Source organism: Ambystoma mexicanum, chromosome 3q, assembly GCF_040938575.1.
Source record: "Ambystoma mexicanum isolate Mex_15411 chromosome 3q, UKY_AmexF1_1, whole genome shotgun sequence".
In the NCBI taxonomy this organism is placed as follows: domain Eukaryota; kingdom Metazoa; phylum Chordata; class Amphibia; order Caudata; family Ambystomatidae; genus Ambystoma; species Ambystoma mexicanum.
This window is the reverse complement of record NC_090926.1, coordinates 732,200,486-732,212,519: the sequence shown is the minus strand read 5'-3', so window position 1 is coordinate 732,212,519 and position 12,034 is coordinate 732,200,486. Positions and strand designations below refer to the sequence as shown.

Genomic DNA, 12,034 nt, shown 5'->3' with positions numbered 1-12,034 from the left:
GATCACAAGGTCCTTTGCAAACACTTGGACACTGCTGCACACTTCTCCATGCAGGCCACCAAATGGATTGAATCCTTTCTGAGTGAGAGAACAATGAGAGTCTTCTCCCCTTCAGCAGCAGCTGACCCTCTTCCTATCACATGCGGCGTCCCTCAAGGCTCCTGTGTTTCACCAACCTTGTACAACATATTCACCAAACCCCTCTTCGATGATCTGGACCTTCTAGGTATCACCTACACTAACTATGCAGATGATACACAGATTCTCCTCCCGCTTTCTGGGGATCATGGCAGGGACAGGGAGTTGGTGAATAGAGTGTACCTCATTATTCAGGCATGGATGGCATCACATGGCCTTTGCCTGAATGATGATAAGACTGAGTTAATAATTCTGGGCACGCAGGCCAATATCAACAAACTAGGCAAGGACTATTCCACATTTATCATAGATGGCAATAGCATTAAGGTTTCGAGTGAAATAAAAACTCTAGGCTTCTATCTTGACTCCACCATGTCTTTTGCCAAACAAGTTAACTCTTTAGCCTCAACGACAGCATATACCTGCAAGTTAATAAGAGCAGGTAAACCCTTCTTATCCAACAACAGTTGCATGATCCTAGCGAGAGCCTTAATACTATCACGACTCGATTATTGCAATGCCCTTTACAGTGGCGCTAACAAAACCATCACTAAAAGGCTACAAATCCTACAAAACAACACCCTCAGAGCCGCCTTAGGCATAAACAAAAGGGACCATATCTCATCCATTAGACAACAACACAAATGGCTCTCCACTGACAATAAAATTCACCTAAAAATGCTCTCCCTGACACACAAAGCCCTCAATAACGCTGCCCCCATTTACCTGATGGACAAAATAAAAAGAAAAATTTCCAGCAGACCTACAAGAACCCCCAACTCCAACTGTCTGGAAATTCCTAGATTTAAACTTGCCAAAATTGGCGGCTCAAGCTTCCCTGTGCTTCCCTGCTAAATGGTGGAATGCCCTACCTCACAACCTGAGATCAAACCAACCTTTCCTCCACTTTAGAACGAATCTTATCAAACACCTCAATGACAATAATATGTAAGATTTGTAAGACTCTAATCTGTGTTATGTTACTTATCTGTATGTATATATGTACCTTCAAGATTTATCACTATTGTAAATTTTAACTATGCAACATTGCAAATTGCTATAACACTGTAATCTCAACGCAACATTGTAAGCTTCGTATATTCTGTTCACTGCGCCCGGTTACCCTTGGGTCTGGCGCGCAATACAAATAAATAAACAAACAAACAAACAAACAAACTTTACTCCCACAATGATATGGTGCCCCCCGATGAGATCTCAGACACCTTGGAAGAAATCGGCTTGCCCCTACTACCGCTTGCACATAAGGAGGCTCTGTATGCTGACATCACCAAAGACGACATAACAGATGCTATCAAGTCTCTAGCCACTTGCAAGGCTCCGGGCAGTGATGGGCTGCCCACCGAATTTTACAAAACCTACGAAACGGAATTAACTCCATTGCTGCACAAGGTTTTCCTAGAAGCCTACGAGTTGGGAATCCTGCCTGTGAGCATGCGTGAGACTTTGGTGGTTCCGATGCTCAAGCCCGACAAACCTGCAGATAATTGTGACTCCTACCGCCCTCTTGCGTTGCTCAATTATGATGTAAAAATCCTTACAACCATTCTAGCTAAGCGGCTGTCCAAGGTAATTGGAGGTGTGGTACATCCCGACCAGAATGGCTTTGTGCCGGGCCGCAACACCACCGCCAATCTTCGCAGGCTCCAACATGTATTGTCACATTCCACTCACGTAGGGGAGTCTTATGCGCTGCTTTCTCTGGACGCCATCAAGGCGTTCGATTCTATCTTCTGGGAGTGGCTGAATGCGGTGCTTCGCGAGTTTGGCTTTGGAGAACGATTCATTAGATGGATCACAGTCCTCTACACTAAACCACAGGCACGAGTGAAATCTGGTCGGCTCATCTCTGCGGCGTGGGACATACAAAGGGGCACCAGGCAAGGTTGCCCGCTCTCCCCTATGCTTTATATACTTGGGCTTGAACCGATCGCCATTTTTTTCAGGAAGAAATTTTTTGACGCTGGTATAAGGCTTGATGGGGTGGACCACATAATATCCCTATATGCGGATGATGTGCTCCTTTATGTGAGGGACCCCACAGCTGAATGTCCCAAACATGCTGGAGGTCCTCAGCAACTTTGCCAAGGTATCAGGTATACACTTTAGCAGACATAAATCCTGTCTGTTTCCGTTAGGAGCCCTCCAAAACACATACGTAGATGATCTGCCTTCGCTGGGAATAAGTTGGCGTCATACCACATTTCGCTATCTGGGTGCCAATATCTTATCACACGCCTGAACTCATGCATGTCAATAACATGGCGGCGGCGCTACTCCCTCTACGCAGGTCAATAGGGTTTTGGGCTCGTCTCCCCCTATCCATGATGGGAAGGGCATCCATCATCAAGATGATTGTTCTCCCCAGATTTCTTTATGGTTTTCAAAATGTATTTTACTACATTAAGACTCCCTTCTTCCGCCTTTTGGAGAAGATACTTAAAGACTTCTTGTGGGGAGTAGGTAGGCACAAATTTGCACTATCCACGCTGACCCTCCCTTACGAGCAGGGCGGCATTGAGCTCCCTGATCTGGAACGGTACTACCTGGCTGCCCAACTTGGCTTCGTGGCTAAATGGCTAGACGAGGATGACACCCCCGAAACAGTACTTTTGCAACGCCCAATTGCTCCGATCCGGCTGAATGAACTCATCTGGGCCCCTCAACACCTTGTAGGTGGGATCCCCTTCTTGGCTGTCCTGGGACGACAGATATGGCACAGAGTTAAAATGCTTCTTCATTTGAAGCATGCATATACTCCGGACATTCCGCTCCTGGCCGACCTGTCCCAGAACTCCGTTGACCTTGCCACCATTAGATACTGGGAAAGGCTAGGAGTATACACTTGGGGGGACCTATATAATGAGGGCTCCTTTCGTGACTTCTCCTCCTTACAATCCGACGATGGCATACCTGGTGGCCAATTCCTGTGGTACTTGAAGATCCGTAAACTTGCTAGAACCAAATGGGAGACTTGGCCCGATGAACCCGAATCTGACCCCTTTATAACACACCTGTATAGTTTGGGTGATGGATGGAGACCTGTGTCCCGTATATACAGCCACCTAATTGATAGGCCCAATCCCCGTAGTCAGGATCTAAAACTCAAATGGGATGGGGACTTGGGGCATGAATTGTCTGATGTGGAATGGGGGAGAGCATTGGCGTTTCCTAAGGAGGTATCCAGAAATTCTAGATTTAGATTGATTCAGCTCAATGTGTTATACCGCTCGTACCTGACACCACTTAGAATAGCAAAGATATATGAGCTACCCCAGCATAACTGCCCTTGGTGTGGTAGAGACGAAGCAAATCTTATGCATATGTTCTGGGGATGCGTCCAGGTCCGACAACTTTGGGCGGAAGTGGAACTACTATGTAGGGGGGCAGGCATGACCAGAAATGAGTGGACCCCGGGGGAGTGCCTTCTTGGAACGTATCCCAGACTAGCCAAGTTCAAGCACTCAGTTAAGCTTATGGATCTTGCATGCATTCTGGTTAAAAGGACCATTGCCATGGCTTGGAAGCGACCAGGGGGCCCGCGATACCAAGTATGGCGCAAAGAATTAGAACGATGGATTGGGGCAGAAACCTCAGCCTGGTAGGACGGTATTGCCACATCCCCCGAAGACACGAGTCTGGCACTTGAAGCCTGGAAGACCCTCACATGGGCATTACTCAACCCCTCCAATGACGATAAACCCCCTTGAGAGACTTGCCCCTATTTGTGCAATTTAACTGCCGCAAAGTGCTTGCACTATCCCTAACCTGAATTTATTTGACTCCCTCCCCTCCTTGATTCTTTCCTTTCTTTACCTCTTGTTGACCTTCCTAAAATGTACTTACCATCAACCATCCGGAGACTCGTTGTTTATTGTTTGTTTTATGGATGTGTTTTTTTTTTATCGTTTCTGTTTATTCGTTGATAACTGAATGGCTTATTTTAACTAATTCTGATTTATGCCACAGTGGTCACTCGGTGCCACACTGCAATTGTTTATTATATAAATGCCAATAAAGAAATTTGAAAATAAAATCAAGATCTTACTGAAGGGGTAGATGCATACTTACCCTCCTACGCCCTCATCAGTTCCTTCCTGGAGCCTAAACACTGTTCTAACGGCCCTCATGGAACCCCCTTTCGAACCCATTCACAGATGTGAAATAAAATTCTTTTTTTTAAAAAACATTTTTATTGATTTTTACAACAAACAAAAAATAACCATCACACCCAACATTTCGTTCACAAGCATTTTAGCAGTCATTTATTTGTTATTAATTACTGTCTTCCCCCCACACCCCTTTTTAACTCGGGCTTGCACTTCAGTTCCTTGGGTTATCTTTCTCTTGGGGCTCGTCCCCTTCCTCGTTCTCAGACGTGTCATATTCGCTGGACTTAGTATGGGAGGATCCCGACAATGTGGCTACCATTTGTCTCCAAGCTATTAGAGAGCCCACTTCCTCATCCTCCCCTCTATTGGCTGCCTCGTACCATACCACTGTCTCGGCATCTGCCCATTTCAGGAGATCGTTCCACCATGCTTCTAGCCTGGGCCTGTGAGCTGCTTTCCAGCCCATTGGTAGTCTCCTTTTGGCTAGGATGTACGCCAGGTCCTTGAGTTTGCAGACATGTTTCAGGTTGCGTGGTCTGGTGAACCCCCCCAGCATGCATGCCCACACGGATTCCACATCTAGCATAATTCCCTTTTCGGATAGTCGCAGCTTGACTTCCTCCCCGAAATTTCGGTGTCAGGTTGTTATGCTAGTGCTGTTTCGGGCCACATTTCTTTCACCCGCTTAATTATTCTAGAGTAAGTAATATATTGCCCCGGATGTACCCCCGTGTCATCAACTAGCGTTTGGAAATCCAGTGCCTTCCCCTCTTGCCATATGTCTCCCAAGGTCGCCAGGCCCACCGACTCCCAGTGTTTGCGGATCCCTTTGCGGATCCCTTTCCTCAGTTGTTCATCCGCCCCACATAGCGCCACCAGTGGCGCCTGCGGGGAGCATGGGGTTGGGTTTCTCACAGCCTGGCACGCCTTGCGCCATGTCTTCCAGGCCGTTTCCAGCAATCTCGGTCGCCTGTGCAGCTCTGGTTTGGGTAGCCATATTAATTCTTTTAGGAAATAAGGGTCGCATTCCCCCCTTAATCTAGATTCAGCCGTCTCATCTTCCGACAGCCACCTCGCGACATATTGTAGCTGCCCTGCCAAGTGGTATATTTCAAAGTTCGGCAGGTTTATCCCCCCCCTGTCATACGTATTCTGTAGTTTCCATAGGGCTACTCTGTTTCTAGAGTTATGCCACAGGAAGCCTCTACACAAGCTCTGGAGTTTAGTAAAGAAACGTTTGGGCAACACGTGTGGGATGTTTGCAAAAAAGTGCAGTAGCCTAAGCAGGACCACCAGCTTGAGCAAGGCTGCTCGTCCTACCATGGCTAGGGGGAGCTTTGCCCAGAACCCCATGCTATTCTTGATGCTTCCCACCGCCCTCTCCGTATTATATTTATGCTCGTCTATGGCCTTTGAATGTGCTAATCTGCCAGGCTATCTCCAGAATAGGCAGATTCTCCCGTGGGACTCCTCTGTACCTCCCCAGGGGGAACCTGCATGATTTTTTGGGGTTCACCGCTATGCCCAACAGTGTCGCATAGCGCTTCATCACCTCTAGGATATAGTGCAAGTTTTCCTCTGCGTACCGCAGATATAGCAACATGTCATCCGCATATAATGATATCGGGTGCGGTCCCCCCTTAGTGTGGACCCCTATTTCTTCATACTGCTGTCTCAAGCAGATCGCTAGCGGTTCTAGCGCTAGGATATATAGCATCGGGGACCATGGGCAGCCCTGTCTCGTGCCTCCACTGAGTTGCCATTTTTCTGAAATTATCGCTCCTGTTTTGACCCTGGCTGTTGGGGGGGCAATACACCATCTTCACCCATCGCAGGTACCCTGGTCCCATCCCGTATTCTTTCAAGGCTGCCATCATCCATGACCATCTCACTGAGTCGAAGGCTTTTATTGCATCTAACAAGACTATTGCTATTTCATTTGGGTTATCCTCTGCCTGTTCAATGACATGGTGGAGCCTCCTATGGTTGTCGGATATACTTCTGCCTAGGACGTATCCGGTTTGGTCAGGGTGTATGAGTTTATTTATGACCCTCTTCAGCCTATTCGCCAGCACAGCCGTAAGGATTTTACTTTCCTGATTTAGCATGGATAGGGGTCTGTACGACCTGCAATCTGTGCTTGGTTTGTCAGATTTGAGCAGTGGAATAATCACTGCTTCCCTTAGGGATTACGGCAGTCTCCCTTTTTCAAAGGCCTCATTTAGCATTGCCAATAGCAGAGGGAGCACTTCTTGTCTGTATGATTTGTAAAATTCACTGGGGAGCCCATCTGTCCCCGGGGCTTTGATCGTGGGTAGTTTAATTACCACTGCCTCTAATTCCTCTATGGTGATTGGGGTATCCAGGTCCTCCCTATCTTCCTCGTTCAATTTAGGCAATCCTATGTCTTCTAGCGTCTCCTGAGACTCCTGCTCTATCGTCTCGCCTGCATCTTCATAGAGGCGTTTATAGAATCTAAAGAATCCCTCATTCACGCTCTCCTGGGTGTTCCAGACCTGGTCTGCCCCTCCCACTATCTCTCTAATTGCTGGTCTTGGTGTCTCGTTCTTGTATAACCATGCGAGGAGCCTCCCAGGTCTGTCTCCCCCTGCATGTTGCCTTTCGATGTATTTTTTTATAATTTAGGTTACATAGCCTCTCCCAGAGCCCTTCGCAAGTCTGTTGTAGTTGGCTCGCCTGTTTGGCGTCTTCTTGTGAGGTGCCCCCTCTTCTCATAATTACTTCTATTTTCTTTTCTGTCTCCCGTAGCTCACGCTCTATGCCCCCCTGGAGCCCTCTAGATTTGGATATGGCCGCGCCTCTCACCACCACCTTACAGGCCTCCTATAAGGTTCCTTCTGACTCCACACTTCCTGTGTTGTTTTCAAAATACCCGATTATCTCCTCCCTTGGGTCCTCTCGGAATGCTGTATCCTTCCGTGCCTCGGCTCTAAGCCTCCAAGTTGGGATCCTGGCTCTGGGGGGCTGGTGTCGCCACTCCAGGACTAGGGGAGAGTGGTCTGATAATATTCTTGCCTTGTATTCAGCGTCCATCATTTCCCAGGCAAGCCCCGGCATGGCGAACATATAGTCCAATCTGGTGTACAGGTTGTATGGGGCAGTGTAGTGTGAATAGTGCCTATCTTTAGGATGTTGCTGCTTCCATATGTCCACCAGTCCAAATCTCTCAGCAGGGTTAGTAGCGTCTTCGATGCAGGGGTGGGCCTAGCTAGTTTTGTATCTGACCTGTCCGTTTTGGGGTCCAGCGTGCAATTAAAGTCCCCCCCCCCAATATGACCGCGCCTCCCATGTGGGGGCTGATTTAGCTGTATAGTGTTTTGAAATAGGCCAGGGATCTAGGTTGGGGGCATATGTGTTTATAACACACAGTTCTGTTTTCTAACAACCCCCGAATCGCTACCATCCTTCCATCCGGCTCCACCGTGGCCTGCAACATCTGGAAGGGCACATGTGGCACCACCCAAATAATCACCACTCTGGTGTACGCCGAGTACGTTGCTCCTATGGTGGTGCCTTTCCATTTTTTTTTTTACCACCTCTTGTTTCTCTTTGGTGAGGTGGGTTTCTTGCAGTAAGACTATATCTACCTTCTGCCTTCTCAGTTACTTCATGACCTTATTTCTCTTCAGGTAGCTGTTGAGGCCTCTGACGTTCCAGGTTACTATTTTAAGGTCTCCCATTGTCGTCCAGGTCTCATCTCTTCCCCCTCCCTCCTTATCCTTCCCTCCAAGTTTGTTTCGCATGGATGTAAGCCCGTTCCCCTTCCAATATCAACATAAACCCCCCAACTGGCCCCCCAACCCCCAAACTCCCCAACTAAATGCACTGCACACCTCCCTACTCCCTCCCCACCCCCGCCCTTCCCGTTCCCAACTGATGCCCAGCTCCATCCCTGGATCTCAGGCCTTCTCGCATTTGGTACCTATTCGGCAATGCTGATACTAGGGACCCAGAAGGGGGTTTCCACTCTAGCGGAAACCAGACTATCCTATCTATAGGGGTATAAGAGTGGGTCTATCGTGTCTCCTGCTACTATGCTACATCACTTTATGCTCATGCAGTGCTGCGTATTCCGCGTGCGGTGCTGCCCTTCCATGTCTACATTGCCCTATTTTATATTCAAGCCCCAAAGTCACAGTTTATACAGCACCTCTGCTTCGGGATTACGCCTCACTTCTCCGTGTTGTCCACTTTCCGGCCTTCTGCTCCCGACGGACGGTTCTGGGCATCCAACCACTCTGTCGCATCTTCTGGGATCTCGAAGAACAGGGCCTTGTTATTGTGGAACACCTTCAGCCTTGCCGGGTACATCAACATATATTTCTACCACTACCCCATAGTTCAGTCGCCGTCTCTGCACCAGAAGTGTGTAATCTGGATATGCCGTGATGGACGCGGAAGCTCTCTGTATTGTACCTCTTTTCCGGAAGTGTTCAAGTATTCTCTCTCTATCACGATAGTTCAAATTTTTTTTGCCATTATTGGTCTCGGAGGAGCCCCTGGGGGGGGCCTTCTTGAAAGGGCTCTGTGTGCTCTCTCCGCCGCAAACCCCTGAGTGAGCGCCCCTCTTCCCATCTTCTGAAGTAACATGGTGTTACGCTCACCTGGCTCCCACAGGGGCATCGGTCGGACCTGGACTGCTGCGGCCTCCACCCACGTGATGCGTAGTGCAGCGATGACTGACTGGATCTGCCCTCCTAATCTTGTCTGCTTGACCCGTAGAAATATTCTCCTTATATTCTTGAAGGATGAGCCCTCCATCCTGCGAAGCACGCAGGGTCGCTTTGATGACCAGTTATTTCACTGGCCTGAAGATATTGGAAGAGTTGTAGACGAATCCTGACTCCAAAATATCCTGGCGAAGAGCCGTAAGTATATAGTTCGTAAGAGTTCAAAATGTCTGGAATCCACTCCTGTCCAATTCCTCTTTTATCTTGCAGCTTTGACCCAATAAGAAGATTGGCAGCTGAAGGCGCTCCGGTAAAAGTCTGTGTTACCCAACACTGTCCGGTAAATAATGCCAAGGGTTAAGCTTGCTGCTTTCTCCTTATCTTACAGGTGCGGCATAAGAAGATGTGGCGTGCTGATGAATTAAACCTCTGGCGGTAAAATCGGGTAAGCATATGGCGGCTAAAGAGATTGTCTCTGTCTGTTCTCTCTGCTCACCTTGTTGTTTCTTGTCCCCCTTAGGTGCCGGGATTCGACGATGTAAAGATGGAGACAGCGCCGGATCGAAGAGATGCTGCGTGGAACGGTGAGTATGGCGCGGCGCTGCTGCTGGCGATGCGACGCGTTTAAAACAAAGTCTTTCCTCTGGTTTGAAGATGCGATGAATCCGGAATCAGGTAAGAAATCGGGTAATACTCTTGTTCTAACCTTTGCTTCTTTCCTTCTTTCTAGGTGCTCCAGGTTCGAGGCGGGCGTGGCCGAAGGCTGGATGCTGCTGCTGGCACGGTGAACGTTACTCTGCTGGATGCAGAATAACGCGAAGCGTGTGCTGCTCTTCGGACGTGGTTTAAATCGCCTCCAAAGTAGTCCCAGGTAGGTATTCCTCCCCGACCACACCCGAGTAACAAAATAGTCCCTAAGGTAAAGTAGTCCCTTCCAGGCCTCACATGGGCTTGGATCTTCTTGCAGCATGGTCTGCATCAGGTAAGTGTGCACCTATGAGCCTGGCGCCATCGGCGCCAGGTTTGAACCCAGGCAGCCCCTAGCAGGGGTTGCTGGGTTTTCTCAAGGCGACATGATGCCTGCTCCCGGGGCTGATGGACGTGGTCTGGATGCCCGGGGGTATGCATCATGACACATGGTCTCAACGTAGTCCGTCGGGTTGGGGCCTTCCGCACCCTCCGGGAGGCCGACTGTGCGTATGTTGTTCCTTCGGGCACGTCCTTCAGCTTCCTCGACTCTGTTTTCTAGGTTGCTCACTTGCTGTTTCAGTACGTGGCTCTCCGAGGCGTGGGATGTGTGAGCTGCCGTGTTTGTGGACATTTCTGTCTCCAGCTCGTCTGTGCGCTCCGCTATTTTCCGTACATCTTGTCTAAGTAGGTTAACGTCCCCCCGCACTGCCCCCACTTTGAGTTCCAGCGATGCCTTAAGTTCGGCTGTGGATGCCTCCAGTTTGGTCTTCCACATTGCCTTCAGGTCCGCAATCGCGTCCAGGATCTGTTGGTCATTGCGCGTAGGGGTGGCGTCCATCTGCGAGTTCCTTTCTTTATTCCTGGCCCCTTCTGCTGGCTGTGGGGTCTTCGTGTATTCCTCGATCGTGGGTTGCTTCCCTTTAGTTTTGGGGAGTTTGGACGCCATCGTGATATTTTAGTTTGTTCCAGTGCTAGATGGCGCTTCTTTCCTGGGGGTGGATTTATTATGATACTTCTCCCATGAACCGGAGCCCCCTTGGTACTCTGCCTGCTCAGGAGTTGTCTTAGCTTGTCCTCACTCCGGCTACTATCTCCACGTCACCTCCGCTACAGGGGCCTCTGCTGGTGGTTCTTAGTGGCCTTCCCTTTCGTTTTCGGCAATATGGACGCACTCACAGTGTCTCTGAGCATCCCTGTGTTGTGTAGTCGTAGTCTATGGGCCCATTCTGTGGGCTTGCGCTGGCTTGTTTGCCCTCCTTATTGTTGCAGGGCTTCCGTTGGCCCTCGCCATGGCCGGATGTGTATGTGGTTAGTGAAGATTCTGAAGTGTTTAGTGGTCATGTTCTCCTCCTCAGCGCTGTAGCACTCGTTCTTAGGCCATCATGTCCAAGTTCCTGTTTCAGAACTACTTTACCGGGGTACGGATTTAGTTTGTGTACTACCCCGCTTCTCCAGGGCCCCTCTCACCGCCAGCATTTACTGTTGTCTTCTCCTTTCCAAGTGTGGGTTCCTGCAGCTTCCACTGAGTTTCCAGGCCTCTCAAATGGTGGTCTGTAGCGCTCCTACCATCTCCGTGTGAGGCACTGTCTATGTGTTTATAGGGGAGTCCTTAGCCGGTGTCTTGAGCACTGACCCCACTGTGCAGAGCTGATTCCTGTGTGCCTTCGTAGCCCGGGCTCCTTGCTAGCTGGGGCTTTGCCCCCTTTGGTGTTCTGCAGCCCCTTTGTGTTCTGTGCTATGTTGAAGACAGGTGAGGGGGTGCTGATGTGCCCTGCCCAGCCCATAGAAGGCGTAGGGTACTGTGAGGCTCCCTAGTTGTATCCCACTTCAGATGTGCTCCACATTGTAGTATATGTGGGATGAGCATGAGGGGAGGCCTTCCCTGATCAAATATTGCTGATGCTTGTGCCTTATACTAAAGCCCCTGGGCCTCTTCCGGGCTTCTTACCAGCGGTGAGCCCCACTGAGGGGCACGTTCCAAAGGGTGTTCCAGTGCAGATTTGCCGGGGGCCCCTGCGTCCGGGTGATTAGGCACTCGCTGGCTGAATGAGTGGGAGTCGGTTGGGCCCAGGGGGGGCTACCGTTAGCGGCGCGGGTGGATGTGGGTGTAAGGAACTTCGGAGGGCCTTAGCAGAGACGTGGACGGAGGGGCCGGGCCACCTTTCAAAACGGTGTGGCATGGGTCCGTGTCCCCCTCGGGACACCCCGGTGCTCCGGCGTTACAGTTGTACTCTCCTACCGGGAATCTGCGTCCGAGCCGGTCAAGCCGCCACTGTCTATGATTGTAACTGCACCGTGGGCGGCGCACTGTGCATTAGTTTCGTGTGTGCCCACTTGCCTTCATTACGCTTCCTACTGCTCCCTAGTCCAGTGTTGGTGAGCGCG

The 12,034-nt window shown here is 49.8% G+C and overlaps 1 protein-coding gene across 2 annotated transcripts in view; it reads left to right on the top strand.

Annotated features, from left to right (window-relative positions):
* METTL23 (methyltransferase 23, arginine) overlaps positions 1-12,034 on the top strand; it is a 610,690-nt gene that overhangs the window by 246,162 nt on the left and 352,494 nt on the right. The window lies entirely within an intron of this gene.